At 48.7% G+C, this 16,443-nt stretch overlaps 1 protein-coding gene across 1 annotated transcript in view; it reads right to left on the bottom strand.

Moving 5' to 3' along the window:
- The window catches only part of RASSF5 (Ras association domain family member 5), a 75,736-nt gene that overhangs the window by 33,943 nt on the left and 25,350 nt on the right, over positions 1-16,443 (bottom strand). The gene's annotated exons all lie outside the window — the stretch shown is intronic.

Genomic DNA, 16,443 nt, shown 5'->3' on the forward strand with positions numbered 1-16,443 from the left:
TGCAAGCTGCCGACCCAGGTTCGATACCCAGCATCTCATATGGTCCCTGAGCACCGCCAGGAGTGAGTCCTGAGTGCAGAACCAGGAGTAACCACTGAGCATCGCTGGGTGTGACCCAAAAAGAAAAAAAAAAGAAAGAAAAGAAAAAGAAAGAAAAAAAAAGAAATTGAGGCTCTCTGGGGTCAATGCTCTTGGGTCCAGTGATGTTGAGTCTCAGTAGAGTCTGCCAGTTGGGACCTCGGGTTCATGAAGACTGGGGACAGGGGACGGAGAGCAGCTCTGAGAGTGACTGAGGGCTCATCCGGACTCTGCAGGCTTTGCTACCGCTCTGACTAACCCAGCCCTGAGAAGTAAAGCTAGCTGGATTGCTGGGTGCAGCATCCCCAGTTCTAGAGGTGACTCCCTAGATACTTTTAGGAGGCACCTCTCATTTCCTATCCTCAGCCAAATCTGCTCAGGAGTGTTTCCAACTCCAGGCTTACCTGTCTCTGTCATCCCCCCAAACCTCCAAGTCTGGTACCCAAATGATGGTGCTGTGGGTAGGGCCTTGGACCACCCACAACAGAGCACTTGTTTTGTTACACCTTAGAAGAAACACAAATTTTGTTAGAAAATGGAAACCCTTGGGTCAGAGAGATAGCACAGTGGGTAGGGCACTTGCCTTGCATGTGGCTGATCTAGGTTCAATCCCTGGCATCCCAAATGGTTCGCCAAGCAATGCCAGGATTAATTCCTGAGTCAAGAGCCAGGCGTAACCCCTGAGCATCACTGGGTGTGGCCCCCAAACAAAACAAATAACAAAAACAAAAAGAAAGCTAGAAAGCAAGCAAGAAATAAAGAATGAAAGAAAGAAGGAAAGAAAGAAAAAAAGAAAATTAAACTCCTTGCTCAATGAAAATCTGACACTGATGGCAAAGACCCAGAATCTGGTGGCGCCATGTCCCTGTCACACAGGGACCCTTCACAATGCAACTGCAGTGCTGCATGCTCTCCAATCCCAGCTAGTGGGGACCTTTCAGAATCCTGGGGCAGACAGCCTGGTCATCCTGAGGTCTCTGAACTCCCTGGGTGCCAGACCTCGAAGGCCAAGTCTGAATGACACCAGAGAATCCTGAGCTGCCTTTTGAGGTCATTCCAGGGGATTAGGAAAACAGGACATCTGGGCAGAGGTTGCTTCCTAACAGATCTCCCAAAGTGGGAGATGCAGCCCCCAAGGACCATGGAGATTCTGGGGCAGTAATAACTTCAGGTACAACAGGGTGCTTCAGTTTATTTGCTTAAAGAAGGTAGATCTCATTAAAAATAAATAAAAATAAAATGGACTCTTTGTTTTTTTTTAACTTTTTAATTGAATCTGTTTTTTTTTTCTAATTAAGTAGGCTTCTGGGGAGGGTGTCAATAATTTTTTTCCTGCAAAGAGGGCAATAGGTCAAATAATTTTGGGAACCTCTGCTCTGTAACCTTGAGAGTAGGTATTATGCCCATTTTATAGATGGGAAAATGGGGGAAATCTGTTCCACCACAGCTCATTACTTCCTATCCCTCGTTTCTCCGTCCTTTTCTGTTATTGGTGCTGTTGTTGCAACAAAGGAGGCGCACATGCACTTGTCGGGGGTTGCATTTAGCTGTGGTTCTCAAGTACATGCTGAGGGTCACTGAGGGTCCCACTTCAGTCGTGGTGCTCACACACATGCTCTCTGGGCTGACACTGGGTCTGGTATTCTCTTGTCATTTTTGTTGGTTTGTTTTGGAGCCACATCCAGTGCTGCTCAGGCTTTATTCCTTCCTGATTCTAATTGTGCTCAGGGATCATTCCTGGCAGTGCTCAAGGGACTGTAAATAGTGTCGGGGATTAAACCTGGGTCAGCCATGTGCAGGGCAAGCATCTTAACCCCTGTACTAGCTCTCTGGCACCTCTCACGTCCTTTTAGTTGCAGTGCTTGCCAGGGGCTGCGCCATCCAGTTGAGGTGCTGCCGTGCAATCAGAAATCACTTGTGGCACCAGGAATCACAGATAGCAGAGCTGCCAAGCACAAATAGTGGAGATATCAGGACTGTGCTGGGAAATACACTAGTACTGGGGATTGGACTCAGGCTTGTTCACCGGCCTACTTGAACAAGGTAGGAGCTGTAGCCACAAAACCATCTTCTGGCCCTTTCTAAGCATTTTAAGTTCTAATGAGTGTCACCTCCCCAAGCCTATTCTACCTGTCAATGAATCTAGACTCGGATTCTTGCAAAGATATTGATAGTAAAAGAGACTGACCAAGATGACAGATAAGGGCCAATTTTAAGGAGAAACAGTCAAGATTGAAGCTCCCAGGTCTGCTTAGAGGGAGACTGGTCCCCTTCAAAGTTTCATGCCCCTGGATGAACTGCTGAAGATGGCGCAGTAGTGATGATGGGAAAGGGGACCCGAAGACTTGACCAGTAACCCTCAATCCACTGGAGGTGACTCACAAAGGACTCCATGTCCATCTGTGCTCCTGGAAGAGGATGTCTGGCTCTAACTGGCACCGGGGGAGAGGATGTGGCTCTAGCTGAGGTCACCACTGAAAGAGGGAACAGGTGGCTTTTCTAGCTCAGAGAGTCAGACATGAAAGGCGTTATCTTACATTTTCTTCATCCCTCAGCTACGATTTCAGTATCTGTTCAGAATGACTTGCAAATCTCCCCGGAGTTTCTGTGTGTTCTAGAAAACCTGAACAGCAAGGCTGGATGTAAGGGGCTGTTATTCTAGCACCAGTTTCCACTCCTTGATTTACTATCTCAAGAGACTTTGGAACTCAGGCTCCTCATTTGTCCAGTGGACGGGAGGATAAAGCGGGGGCCTGGGGCTGGAGCAATAGTAAAGCAAATAAGGTGCTTGGCTTGCACATGGCAGACCCAAGTTTGACCCCAAGCACCCAAAGTGTACTCTGAGCTCCACTAAGTATGATCCCTGAGTGCAGAGCAAGGAGTAAGCCCTGAGCACTGCTGGGTTGAACTTGAAAACAAACAACAATGAAGAAAGTGAGGACCAAAATTGGAGTTCAATGACCTACTGAGAAACTGAAGATCAGGGAAATACGCCACTCTACCTTATAGCATATTTTTAAATTGTTCTAATTCTATTTTATTCCCCAGTAGTGCTTAAGGCTTACTCCTGGCTCTCCACTCAAGGATCATTCCTGGTGGTTCTTGGGGCGCCATCTGTGATGCTGGGTATTGAATCTGAGTTGACCATGTGCAAGGCAAGCACCCTACCTTCTGTTCAATATCTCTGCACCTTAAAACATATTTATTTTATTATTCTTTATTAATATTCTGTGATTTGTTGTAATATTAATAATGGTTTCTCATGCATATAATCCTAACCCTCACCCATCACCAGTGTACCTATCTCCCTTCTCCAATCCAAATGATTCAATGAATCATTTTATCTAATTAAGTGCATCATTCATTTATTTTTAAATTTTAAAAAAAATTTGTTTTTTGGGCCATACCTGGCGCTGCTTAAGGGTTATTCCTGGCTCTGCACTCAGGATTTACCCCTGTTGGTCTCTGGGGACCATGAAGGATGCCAGGGATCAGACCCGGGTTGTCCACAAGCAAGGCAAATGCCCTACCCACTGTACTATCACTCCAGCCTGCATCGTTCCATTTAATCACTACAACAACCTGAGCAGGAAGTTGCAGTTACTGCCTGTGACGTACAGAGGGGGAAGTAGGTCAGGCAGACTCAGTACTGCATGCACAGTCATACAGGCTAGGTAACGGCCTGTCTGGCTGTCTCCAGAACTCCAATTCCCACACACTGGAACAGCTCAAGATGTCAGCCTGTGGATGCCCTCGCGATGCCATGCTGTCTGAGCTAACTGCCACACACGCAAGCCGGGCGCCCCCTTCTCAGACTGCCTGTGCCCTGCCCCTTCTTTAGCTCTCTGGGGTTTCCAGCTGGCTCTATCCTCCTCGTGTGCCACTTCATCTGTGCCAACGGTCCCAAAGACCCAATAGATTCCTCGGAATCCTCCCTCCCAGCCCTGCAACGGCACACTGCTCACTGCCACCAGATGTTTACGCTCCCATACCCACGGGGGCTCTGCCTCCCTACCTCTCAAAGCCCCCCTCCCCTGTCCTCCTCAGCACTCCTATCTCTGGAATGCAGCGGACCCAGCAATTGTGAAGCCTTCCAGAATTCCCTGCTCCCATCTGTCTTCTCCACACTCCCCACCACCATTACCAAAACTACCTTTTTAGACCAAGACTTGATTCAGGAGTTTCTATCGCAACATCTCTGTCTAAATTACCTCTAGAAGTTATGATATAAGAAGTACGGCATCAAGTCCTGTTGCTTTTGCTTCCTCTCACTGGACATGAGCACCTTTGATGTGGTGAGCATCAGGCCGGGTCCTCAGGCTGGGTGATGAGTAGAACACAGTCCCTGCCTCCTCATACCTGCCTCCTCATAACATAGGCTCGGAGGACAACACGAGCTAAGACAGGGTATCAGTGCTGCTGACCGCCTACACATTTCACTGAATCTCCACAACCTGAAAGTAAGTCCTTGACAGATGAATAAACTGAGGTCCAGGCAGGTTGATCTGCTCAAGGTCACAGAGCAAATAAAGGGGAAAGTCAGATTTCAAACCCAGGGCCCCCATGTCCAACAACTGCTAAAACTGTCCCTGACCCACGGAATGCACAGTGCCTAGAATGATTCCGAATGCCTAAGAGGGCCCTTAACACCCAGATTTCTCCAACCACAGTCCACACCCTTCCCTAGCCATAATTCAATGGTTACACCTGTAAACACGTTGATTCACATTCCCAGAATCCCAGGCTGTTCCCTCTGCTTGTAATAATCTTCTTCCTTTGTCCTCCTCATTTTCTGAAACAAAAGTGTCCGCCACACCCACCCCTCTCTGCTTCCTTATGCCCTGGACAATCCTCTGGGCTGAATCTGAGAAAGCCCCTGTCCATCAGCAAGAGAAGGGCAAGTAGCACATGATCTCACTCATAGGTGGACCATAAAGAAATAAAGCAGGGAGACAGACAGAACTGGCACACAGGACTGTGTCAACCTGGACACAGGACTGAGGTTGGAGGATAGGCAGGGCGGGAGGGGCAGAATGGCCAAGGGCACATTGGTGGCAGGTGGCAGGGGGGATCTTAGCACTTGGTGGGGTGCTGTGACAACTTAGTTTTGAAGTGATGAAAAAGTAGCGACACAGTGAAGGACGCCAAAGGTTCCTCAATTAAAGATGCAAGGCAGGGACATCGCTCCGTGGTACGACACTTGTCTTCCACGTGTGAGGCCCTGAGTTCGATCCCTGGCACTATAAAAAAGGCAAAACAAAACAAAAGAAAACAAATGAAGGAGAGGAAAGCCCCTCAGGCCCCACCAGTGTTTTATAGACGCGGTAAAACACTGCATGAAACAGCAGTTTCTCCCCAACGGTCTTCTGTTCCTGAGGTAAGTTGGTCCCACAGGGAGAAGACTCACTTTCTCTATCTACATGACTCTTCACATGGGGCGTGGCCCACACCACACCTCTCTCTCGCCTGGCTATCAGGCTAACAGCTTTAATAGGGTCCTGTTGCTTAAAAACACCAAAGGCAATTAAATAAGCCCACACCGAGAGGCAGAGCCCTGAAGATCTCGTGCTAAGGCTGAGACGGACACAGGGGCTCTGCCTTCTAGCTGGTCTCCATCAGGAAGCCCAGAGAACCGCAAAAGCGTTTCCACCCTTCGATGCCAACCGGCCCTCTGAAGGGTTCTGGAAAGGCAGTTGGGGGTGGGGGTGGAGGGAGGTAAATGCGGTGGGCTGCCAAGCGAGCACAGGGCGGGGAGCCAGGAAACTCAGCTCCCCACGCCAGCCAGCCAGCCAGCGGGGTCTGGGCTCAGAGGCTGCAGGGGCTGAGGGAGGAGAGTCCGGCAGGGTCTGCTGAGAATGAGTGACCCGGTGGGTGTGGGCGTAGATCAAGGGGTGGGAAGGACAACAGCAGCATGGCAGCCCCCCTTCTCTCCTTTGGCAGGGGCCCCATCTTGGTGTTTCCATTTGTAAAGTGGAGCCGTGGTTTGGGCTTCAAAGGGGGAGTTACTCCTGTCTTGTGGTAAAATGCCCTCGCCAGCCAGTCACGGCGCCCTGGGTGATAGCCAGGGAGCGCCATCTTTCCCGTAGTTTGAAGGGCTGGGAGAACAGGCTGTGGAGGGTTTCCTAGGCTGACCCAGACTCAGGTTGGTTTTGTTTTGTTTTTTAAATTTTTATTTTTTAATGAGTGAGTCACTGTGACGGTACAGTTACAGAGTTACACATTTTCGTGCTTGTGTTTCCCTCATACAGTGTTCATGAGCCCATCCCTCTACTAGTGTCCATTCTCCACCACCAATGAACCCAGTATCCCTCCCACCCCTCAATCCCATCCTCCTCACCCCACCCCGCCTCTGTGGCAGGGCACTCCCTTTTGTTCTCTCTCTCCTTATGAGTGTTGTGATTTGCAACAGGGGTATTGAGTGGCCATCGTGTTCAGTCTCTAGTCTACTTTCAGCACGTATCTCCATTCCCGCGCGGGCTCTCCAATCACATTTTACTTTACCTTTCTCTATCTGGGCTGCCTTTCCCACAGCATGTGAGTCCAGCTTCCAAGCCATGGAGCCAACTTCCTGTTATTATATACTACTGTTCTTGAGTGTTAGTCTCCCACACTGTTATTTTACATTCCACAGATGAGTGCAATCTTTCTATGTCTATCCTTCTCTTTCTGACTCATTTCACTTAGCATGATAATTTCCATGTTGATCCACCTGTATGCAAAGTTCATGACTTCATCTTTTCTAACAGCTGCATAGTATTCCATTGTATAGATGTACCAAAGTTTCTTTAGCCAGTCATCTGTTCTCGGGCACTCGGGTTTTTTCCAGATTCTGGCTATTGTAAAAAGTGCTGCAATAAACATATAAGTGCAGATGTCACTTCGACTATACGTTTTTGCTTCTCCGGGATATATTCCCAGAAGTGGTAATGCTGGATCAAATGGGAGCTCAATATCTAATTTTTTGAGAAGCGTCCATATTGTTTTCCAAAGGGGCTGAACTAGACGGCATTGAGCCACAGGGATGATGTGATAAACATTGCAGTGAAGTACCGACAACACTGGTCACGGCTCTGCAGTGTGACCCCATGAGCCTGACCCCTCCACCTGCAGCTGCCTCCACGGCATCTCCCTGTAGCCTCACAAATGCTCTGCGCATCATTTCATTTCTCAGAGGAGAAACTCAGGCTCCCTCAGAGAGCAGAATGGCTTACTGAGTCAGTCACACACTGTCGTTCTACCGTCACCCAACAAACTTCTTTCGTTTCTTCCTTTTTTTTTTTAAAGGAAATTTTATTTATTTGTTGTTTTGTTTTGGGGCCACACCAGTGAAGCTCAGGGTTTACTCCTGGCTCTGCACTCAGGGATCACTCCTAGTGGTGCTCAGGGGGCCATATGGGATGCCAGGGATTGAACCCTGGTCAGCAGCATGCAAGGCAAGCGCCCTATCTGCTGTACTATTACTCCTGTCCCAGACTTTCTTTTTTCTTTAAGAACGTATTCACTGTGGGCTGGAGAGATGGATTGCTTTTCAAATGCCAAATCCCTGCCACCATATAGGGTACCCCGAGCCCACAAGGAGTAATCCTTGAGGGCAAAGTCAGGAGTAAGCCCGGAGAAGAACCAGATGTGTCCTCCCCCACCAACACATGAAAGTTTTGTCTTTAAAAAATATATTAGGAGATGGGGGCTGGAGCGATATCACAGCGGGTAGGGTGTTTGCCTTGCACACGGCCGACCCAGGTTCAATTCCCAGCATCCCACATGGTCCCCTGAGCACCGCCAGGGGTAATTCCTGAGTGCAGAGCCAGGAATAACCCTTGTGCATCACCAGGTGTGACCCAAAAAGTAATATATATATTAGGAGAAAAAATTGACAGCACCTGCTTGTTAAAATAGCCTCCAAGCAAGCAATTAAAAGCTCAAGGTTGTTAAATCAAAGAAAAGATAGTTCGGGGTAAGACTCTTGACTGTCATGTGGCTGACCCGGGTTCAATCCCTGGCACCACATCATACCTTAAGCATCACCAGGAATGATGGGGGGAGCAAACCCTGAGTGAAGTTACAAAGTTATTCATGATTTGGTTTCAGGCATAAAATATGTCACCCAGGTCAACACCCTTCACCAGAGCCCACTTGCCTCCACCAGTGCCCCTCCCACCAGTTTGGTTCTACAAGAGGTGCTTTTAAATATGTATTTAAATAAATACATACGTTTATTTAAATATATATACAAATATATGTGGTTTTGCACTGTGGTTTACAGTACTGCTGCTAACAGGGTTTCCTACATAACACTTTACCACCTTTCAGGCCCACCTCCATCCACCATAACTGTTGCCCCTCCCTGTGCTACTTCCCCCCACCACACACACACACCCGCCCTTTCCACAGTGGCCTGTGTCCTACTGACTACCAGTGCTCATGTTCTTTGTTCCCATTGTGTTTGAGTATTTGCTCTTCTACTGCTGTTTCTTTAATAACCTGCATATGAAAGAGATCATTTGTGTTGGTCTCTCTCCCTCTGACTAACTTCACTCAGCATGAAACTCTCCAGGTCCCTCCATGTAGCAGCAAATTTCATGACTGTATCTTTTCTTATAATCAATTAGTATTCCATTAATATGCAATATATCATATACCATTCAATATACAATAGTTTCTTTATTCAGCCGTCTATCCTTGGACACTTGGGTTATTTCCAGATTTTAGCTATTATGAAACTGCTATAAGGAACAGAGGGGTGCAAATATCCTTACCCCATCTTATTCAGGGCCCCTTGGGGTATATTCTGAGACGTTGGGTTGCTGGGTCAAACGGAAGCTCAATTCCAAGGTTTTTTTAGGAACGTCCATAGTGTTTTCCAGAAAGGCTGGACCAGTAGGCATTCTCACTAGCAGTGAATGAGAGTCCCCATATCTGTGCCAGCACTGCTTGTTCTTGCTTTTTTTTTTTTATCTATACCACTTTCTGTAGCATGAGAAGAAATTTCATTGTTATTTTGCTTTGTATCTCCCTAAAGAAGAGTGATGCAGAGTATTTTTTCATGTCACCCGTTCTGGTACAAAGCACTTCTGCTTTGAAAGGGCCCCTGAGGTGCAGCTGGTTGGTGTTTAGTTGCAACAGTCCCAGCTCTCTCCATGCTTCCAGGATCCTTCAGGCACCCACCAGACCACAGGCTTAGCAAATCGGCTCAGTGTGTGTGTGTGTGTGTGTGTGTGTGTGTGTGTGTGTGTGTTGTGTGTGTGTGTGTGTGTGTAAGAAATGTGATGATTAAATACCCGGTCTTCATTTTAAATATTAAGCATTAATGTAATTGGAAAAATTCCTAAGTACATTGGGGATTCAAAGATTTAAACTTTTGCTTCAGCAAGTTTAGGTTTAATAAAGCGAATCTACCTAAAGAGCACCGGCGGAACATTGAGATGGCAGGAGTAAGTGTGGAAATGCTGAAATCTGCTGGTCGTGTAGCCAGGGAGCTGGAGGCCTGCCTTCTGGGAGCTGTTCCTGTGTTCTGGAAAGCTAGGAGGAGGGGGAGGAACCCGGGCTGCCATTATATGGCACTCTGGCCAGTGCCATACAAGCTCATCAACCGCCATGGTCCAGAGACTCATTATAAATCTCTCGGAAGAGAGCATAAAGTGACTCGCCATAGCCATGCCACCGGACCCCGTGCCAGGCTGTTTCATTTGGGGAAACCCAGAGGGGGATGGATGAGTTTCCCTCCTCACCCCAAGGAGCCAGTCCCAGCAGCCGAAACCTCCAGAACTCAACCGCTGCCATGTTCACAGCCTCTCTCCACACGCTCGGGCCGAGCCTCACCCACGAGTGAACCTTATTCATGGACCACACAGCCACTATATATATATATATATATGTATATATACATACAGACATATATAGTGTATATATATGTGCATATATACATATATGTATGTATAAATATACATACACATATATATTTATACACACACACATATATATATGTATAAGCACACAAGGCTCAATCCTTTTTTTTTTTTTTTTTTTTTTTTTGCTTTTTGGGTCACACCCAGCAATGCACAGGGGTCACTCCTGGCTCATGCACTCAGGAGTCACCCCTGGCGGTGCTCAGGGGACCATATGGGATGCTGGGATTTGAACCCGGGTCGGCCGCGTGCAAGGCAAACGCCCTACCCGCTGTGCTATCACTCCAGCCCCACAAGGCTCAATCTTTAACAACACGTTAGTAATCTCTTATAGAAAGGCTTAATGTCCCCTGGGTGAAATACAACAATCTTCACACACCTTCCTCTAAGGAAACATTTTTGGATCATTTTGAGTGGTTTATTCATAAACAAACAATACAAAATAAATTATTTAGGTCCTGCTTTGGGGCAGGGGTTGAGGGTTTAGGATGGAAACATCCGAAATATGGTGGTGGGAGTTATGGGGGTAGGATTGGTGTTCGAATATTAAACGTAATCAAGTATTGTGAACTACTTTATAAAAATAAAATTAAATTAAAAAAATCTAAAAAAAAAAAGAAAGAAAGAAACTATCACAGGCCTCAGTACAGGAGAGACAGAGTCCTCTGGTTTAATGGTTCAAAAGTTCAGGCAGATGGTGTAGGAGAGACAGCACAGCAGGTTGGGCTCCTGCCTTGCACGTGGCTGACCCAGGTTCAGTCCCAGGCACCCCATATGGCCCCCCAAGTCCCACAGGAATATCCCTGAGGGCAGACCCAGGAGTAAGCCCTGAGTACAGCTGGGTGTGGCCCCAAACAAAATAAAACAAACAAAAATTTCCCTAAGTTCAAACAACTATGGGTTCTGCCTGTTGCTTCACAACCCTGTAGCCTGGTGAGTTTGCCATGAGGGGCTCCGAGTCCATCCCTGCTCCCCTCCACCTGCCCTCACTCACCTGCCTACCTGCTCCCTCTCTCCAGGCTGGGCAGGAACATACAGACCCTGGGGGTACCGCCTCCCAAAGACTGAAGTCAAAGGGTTGCCTCCATCATGTTGGTTTGGGTTTTGGCTTGGTTTGGGGACCACACTAGGCAGTGCTCAGGGCTGACTCCTGGGTCTGTACTCAGGGGTCACTCCTGGTGAGGTTGGGGGTACGATATGGGACTTGGGGGTTGACTCAGGGTTGGCTGCATGCAAGGCGAATGCCCTGTCTGCTGTATTATCCATCTCTCTGGTCCCAAACCATGTTTTGAAAGTTATACGCATTTAATGAAGAAAGTAGAAAAACTATTACCGCCAGTGTTTCTCTTGGGATAAAGGAAAACTGAAGATTGTCTCTTTCTCTCTCTTTTTTTCTTAAAGAACAGAGAAAAGAAATGCCACCCAGCTAAGGACTTCCTAGTGGGCAATTAGACCTTCTAGTTCCCCAATGAGTGGAACAATCCAGCCCCCACCTCAATCATGCCCCGGGAAAATTGCCTCTGGCTCCTTGGGTTAGCCGGGTGAGGGTGGCCCAGTGACCGTGAAAGGGGAGAGATAGTTCCATCCTGGTATTTAACACAGAATCAAGCCAAAGAGGAAATCAGCACAAACAAGCTTTTCAGAGAAGGCAAATTGAGCTGGAGCAGGGCCGAGGGTTTGTTGATAGAAGGCTCGGTCCTGCCCCTTGCGCTGAAGCATGTGGTCCAGCCTGTCCAAAGCAAACACTCAGCCTGGCCCCAGCTGGGCAGGGCCCAGTGCAGGCTGTCCAGGGGCCTGGGCTGCTCAGCACACACGGCGCTTCCCAGTGGCTCCCTTTAGACCTGTCTTTCCCCCGAGGTGGGCGCTACTGCCCTCCGGGGCTGCTGGATCCATCTAGAGGGAGGGGGTGTAGTCTCAGGCGTAATGCGGGGGGGGGGGGGGATGCTGTTTGCTCACTTACAGGCGGTAGATTTCCTGGGAGCACTGAAGAGCTTGCTTGCTTGCTTGCTTTATTTATTTATTTATTTATTTATTTATTTATTTATTTATTTATTTATTTATTTTCTATAAAGGGGCAGCAAGCGAAGTAAGTTCGGGAACATCTTACCAAGACACAGATGGGCTTGGTTTGTTTGTCGAGAAGTGCCAAGTGGTCCCGTCTGCCCAGCAGACGAAAGGGGTCTGCTGTGGCAGGAGAGGCCCCGCCCTGGGAGTGTCGCCCAGCACACCGGGGGGGGGGGGTGGGCTTCTCTCTCAAGAGCAGGGCAGGGCTTCCCCCGCTCCGTGCACGTACAGAGCTCAGCAGCAGCCGTGACCTCTGCCCACCGATGCTAAGAGCATCACCCCCAGCTCCATAACCAAAACTGGCTCCAGAGACTGACGGGCGTCCCCGGGAGGGAGCCCCAGCACCCCTGCGCATCCGCTGCTCTAGCCGAGGCTTCCGAGACTCTGCGTGCAGCCCGTCCTGCTGAGAAACGCAACCCAGACAAACGCTGCCAGGGAGAAGCACCGTGCGGGCACGTGGATTCAGAGAACACCTGAGTTGGAACCGTTGTTTGTTCCACACCCAGAAACCTTTTATCCTGCCAAATTTCTTGCGACCCGCCCCCCCACGTTCAGTTGTACGACCCCATATGGAGTTGTGGACCCGCCCCCGCCCACCCCTGAGTTTAAAAAAGCAACACCCTGCAACAGGCTTTGTCAACTGCCACTTGGTGCACTGGTGTTGGTCCACAGACGGGAAAGGCTGGAGTTTACCGATTAGACTAGAGGCTCCCAAACTGTCTGTATGTCACTGTCACAGTCACTGCAGTCACACTGCTCATCGATTTGCTCGAGCAGACCCCAGTAACGTCTCTATTGTGAGACTTGTTGTTACTGTGTTTGGCATATCAAATATGTCACGGGGACCTGCCAGGCTCTGCCGTGCAGGCGAGATACTCTAGGTAGCTTGCTGGGCTCTCCGAGAGAGGCGGAGGAATCAAACCCGGGTCGGCCCCGTGCAAGGCAAATGCCCTACCCGCTGTGCTATCATTCCATCCCGGGGGGAAAAAAAGTCACTCAGCCTCTCCTGTAACTTTACCCTCTTTAAATGAACAAGTAGAGACCCTTAACTTCACTGAAGGTCCTGCTGCTCGCCCCAAGCACGAAGTGCTCTCAGGGGGGCAATGTGAGCCCCCTCGGGAAGCACTGGCTTTGAGACAGAATGAGGAGATGGGAAACGGTGGGGCAGCTCCAGGACAGAGGGGGCGTGAGGTAAGGAGCAAGAGAAGGAAGAGAGCTGAGTACTCCCACGAGAAGGACAATTGGAAACAAAGCGTTTGAGAAGATGTGCTATGTAAATGCGCCTCCATCTGAAAGGTAAATCGTCAGCAAAAGTTGCTGTCACTCACTAGGTCTCTGGGGGACAGACCTGTCTCCCCCCCTTCTCCACCTTCTCCAACCTGGGTGGACAGCTGTAGCGAGGAGCTGGGCCCTCCCGGGAGGCTGGCTGCGGACAGTGGCTGAGGATGTGCATTTTTAAAATTTATTTATTTAGGAACCAAGAGCCACGGCACGAGAAGCAGAGCCTCCCGCCTACTGACTGTGATCCTGAGGTCTCCTAACCCATTTTGGCACCAGAGCAGATTCTTGCAGCCATGCATTTTGACTGCGAACTGAACTACAACCTCGTGCAGCCCGGGGAGGGATTTTTTTTCCCTCTCCACCCCATTTTTCTGAGCGAAAATGGCGGCAGCGGCAGCAGCCACGTGGTGAGAGCCACCCTCTAAGACCCCTACACCAGGAGGTAGGACTTTCTTTAGTGACGTAGCCTGTAGGTGATCCTGGGAGGGGAGGTGTTCCCGGCGCGCCTTCCACCCAGAGATGAACCAAGAGCCGCGGCACGAGAAGCAGAGCCTCCCGCCTACTGACTGTGATCCTGAGGTCTCCTAACCCATTTTGGCACCAGAGCAGATTCTTGCAGCCATCCATTTTGACTGTGAACTGAGCTAAAATATTAGAAACCCAAAACCGCGGACTCAAAGTCTTCACTTTTACCAAGGAAGAGGAATTATTAGATGATGCTTATTCAGCAGGCCTGATTGTTGGGGAAAATTTCCAATCAACAATAGTGAGTTCTGTATTGAAATATGAAATGTACTCAATATATAGAGAGAATAATGGGAATATCATCAGCTACTTAGATGGGGGGTGGGGTGGGAGGGGGGTGTATTGGGGTTCTTGGTGGTGGAACGGGTGCACTGGTGAAGGGATGGTGGTTTAATCAGTATTTGACTGTGACTTAAACCTGAAAGCTTTGTGTTTTTTTTGTTTTCACGGTGGTTCAATAAAATATTTCTTTAAAAAAAAATATTTATTTATTTATTTATTTATTTATTTATTTGCTTTTTGGGTCACACCCGGCGATGCACAAGGGTTACTCCTGGCTCTGCACTCAGGAATTACTCCTGGCGGTGCTCAGGGGACCATATGGGATGCTGGAATTCGAACCCAGGTCGACCGCATGCAAGGCAAACACCCTACCCACTGTGCTATCGCTCCAGCCCCAGGAGGACGTGCATTTTAAAGCCTGTATTTTCTAATGAATCTGGTGCCATCCTTACAAAAACACACCTGGTTGCTTTTTAATGAGGGTGTCCTGGGGGGAGAGAACAGACCCAGCCTCTGCAGTGTGGTCAGAGCACCACGGCCAGAAAGCACACGCAGGTGACAGGGACCTGGGCTGGACCCAGAGGCCACCAGTACTATATTTTCTTCCAGAAGTAACCTCTCTCTCACACCCCACGCTATAGACAACAAACTTCACAAAACCAGGGTTTACTTGTCGACATTTAGCCCCTCAACACAGCAGTTTTCTCCATCACTAAGTCTCTGGCATTTGAATGTTGAATGGGCAACATTCCATTTATTCACTTAACAACCATAGTTGTTAAGTGAATAAATGGATGAGGTCCTGGAACACGCCTTTAGTTCCCTGACCAGCAAACTCTGACTCATACTCTAAGGCTCAGATCAAATATTACCTCCTCTAGGAAGTCTTCCCTGATTACTCCTGACAGAAACAACTTCACAGTTGTACTCAAAGCATGTGACTACAGCCTGTGCCACTGTATATATTATTGTGTCTGTCTTCCGCCTCCCCTGTCAGGATGTAAGCTCAGCTGAGGATAAAAAAGAATTCTGACATATTTATTATCACCCATTTTCACGCATATGTATTATTACTATAATAGATACTCAATAGTGACTTGTTCAATGCAAGAAACAAAAAAAAAAATGCCCTCTTGTCTGCATTCCAAATCCTCAACATCAAAGTTCAGACACCTCCTGATTCCAATCTCTTAGCAAAACCCAGAACCAAGAGCTGCTTTGGACTTTACCTTGCCTTGGAGAAAGAGCACTTTTGGCTCAGCTGCCCACCTGGCCTGGCTCACTGGCCGGCAGGATGACAGACTAGAGGGCTCTCAGCCCCAGCAGCCCCCCCCTGTCCTGGACCTTGGGGCTTAAAGGATCTTCCGATCTTCCCTGGGACCCTTCCCCCATGCACACCACTCCTCTGACTCAGAGGATTAATCCAAAGCAGGATTGAGCACACTTGGGAGAATGATAGTCTCTTCTTCTTCCCCCCGGAAGTGGTGTGTGATAATAAATATGTGTTTATCATGAATATACATGTATGTCCTTTGTCCCCATTTTTGGCAGAGTCTCTAAGAGGAATTTTTGGGGAGTGACCTAGGATGGGAGTTGGTTATCAGGGATCAGAAGGTTCCCACCCACCTACCCACCCACTCTACTTCCTCTACCAACTACCAACCCTCTGGGGAGGGAAAAAGGGGCTGGAGTCCAGGCATTCAACAATGGTTCATGATGGGTTCCACTGGGCCCAGTAAATGAAACCTTCAGGGCTAGAGCAATAGAACAGCGGATAAGGTGTTTGCCTTGCACATGGCCGACCCGGGTTCAATTCCCAGCATCCCATATGTCCCCCGAGCACCACCAGGAGTAATTCCTGAGTGCAGAGCCAGGAGTAACCCCTGTGCATCGTCGGGTTGTGACCCCCCCCCAAAAAAGCAAAAAAACAAAACAACAACAAAAAGAAATGAAACCTTCAGAAAATCGCAAAAGGATGAACTCCCAAGAGTTTCTAGGCTGCACCGGCGCTCAGCTCTGCCGCCTCCTCCCCAGTGTGTCCTGTGCATCTCCTCCTTCCTGCTGGTCCTGAGCTACAGAGCAAAAGCTCAGTGTCCTCTGAGCCAGGTAAGCCGCTCCAATAAAGGAGCTGAGCCGTGGCCGGGGGTGGGTCTTGGGAATCTCTTCTCTATAACCAGTGAGTCGGAAACACACTCGAACTTGTAGCCAGCATCACAAGCGAGGCAGGGAATATTCGATGGTTCTGAACCGCTGGACACCAGCTATGAGTGCTTTGGTGGTCTGGGCACACTCACATACACACACACAC

The sequence above is a fragment of the Sorex araneus genome, chromosome 7 (assembly GCF_027595985.1).
Source record: "Sorex araneus isolate mSorAra2 chromosome 7, mSorAra2.pri, whole genome shotgun sequence".
Lineage (NCBI taxonomy): Eukaryota > Metazoa > Chordata > Mammalia > Eulipotyphla > Soricidae > Sorex > Sorex araneus.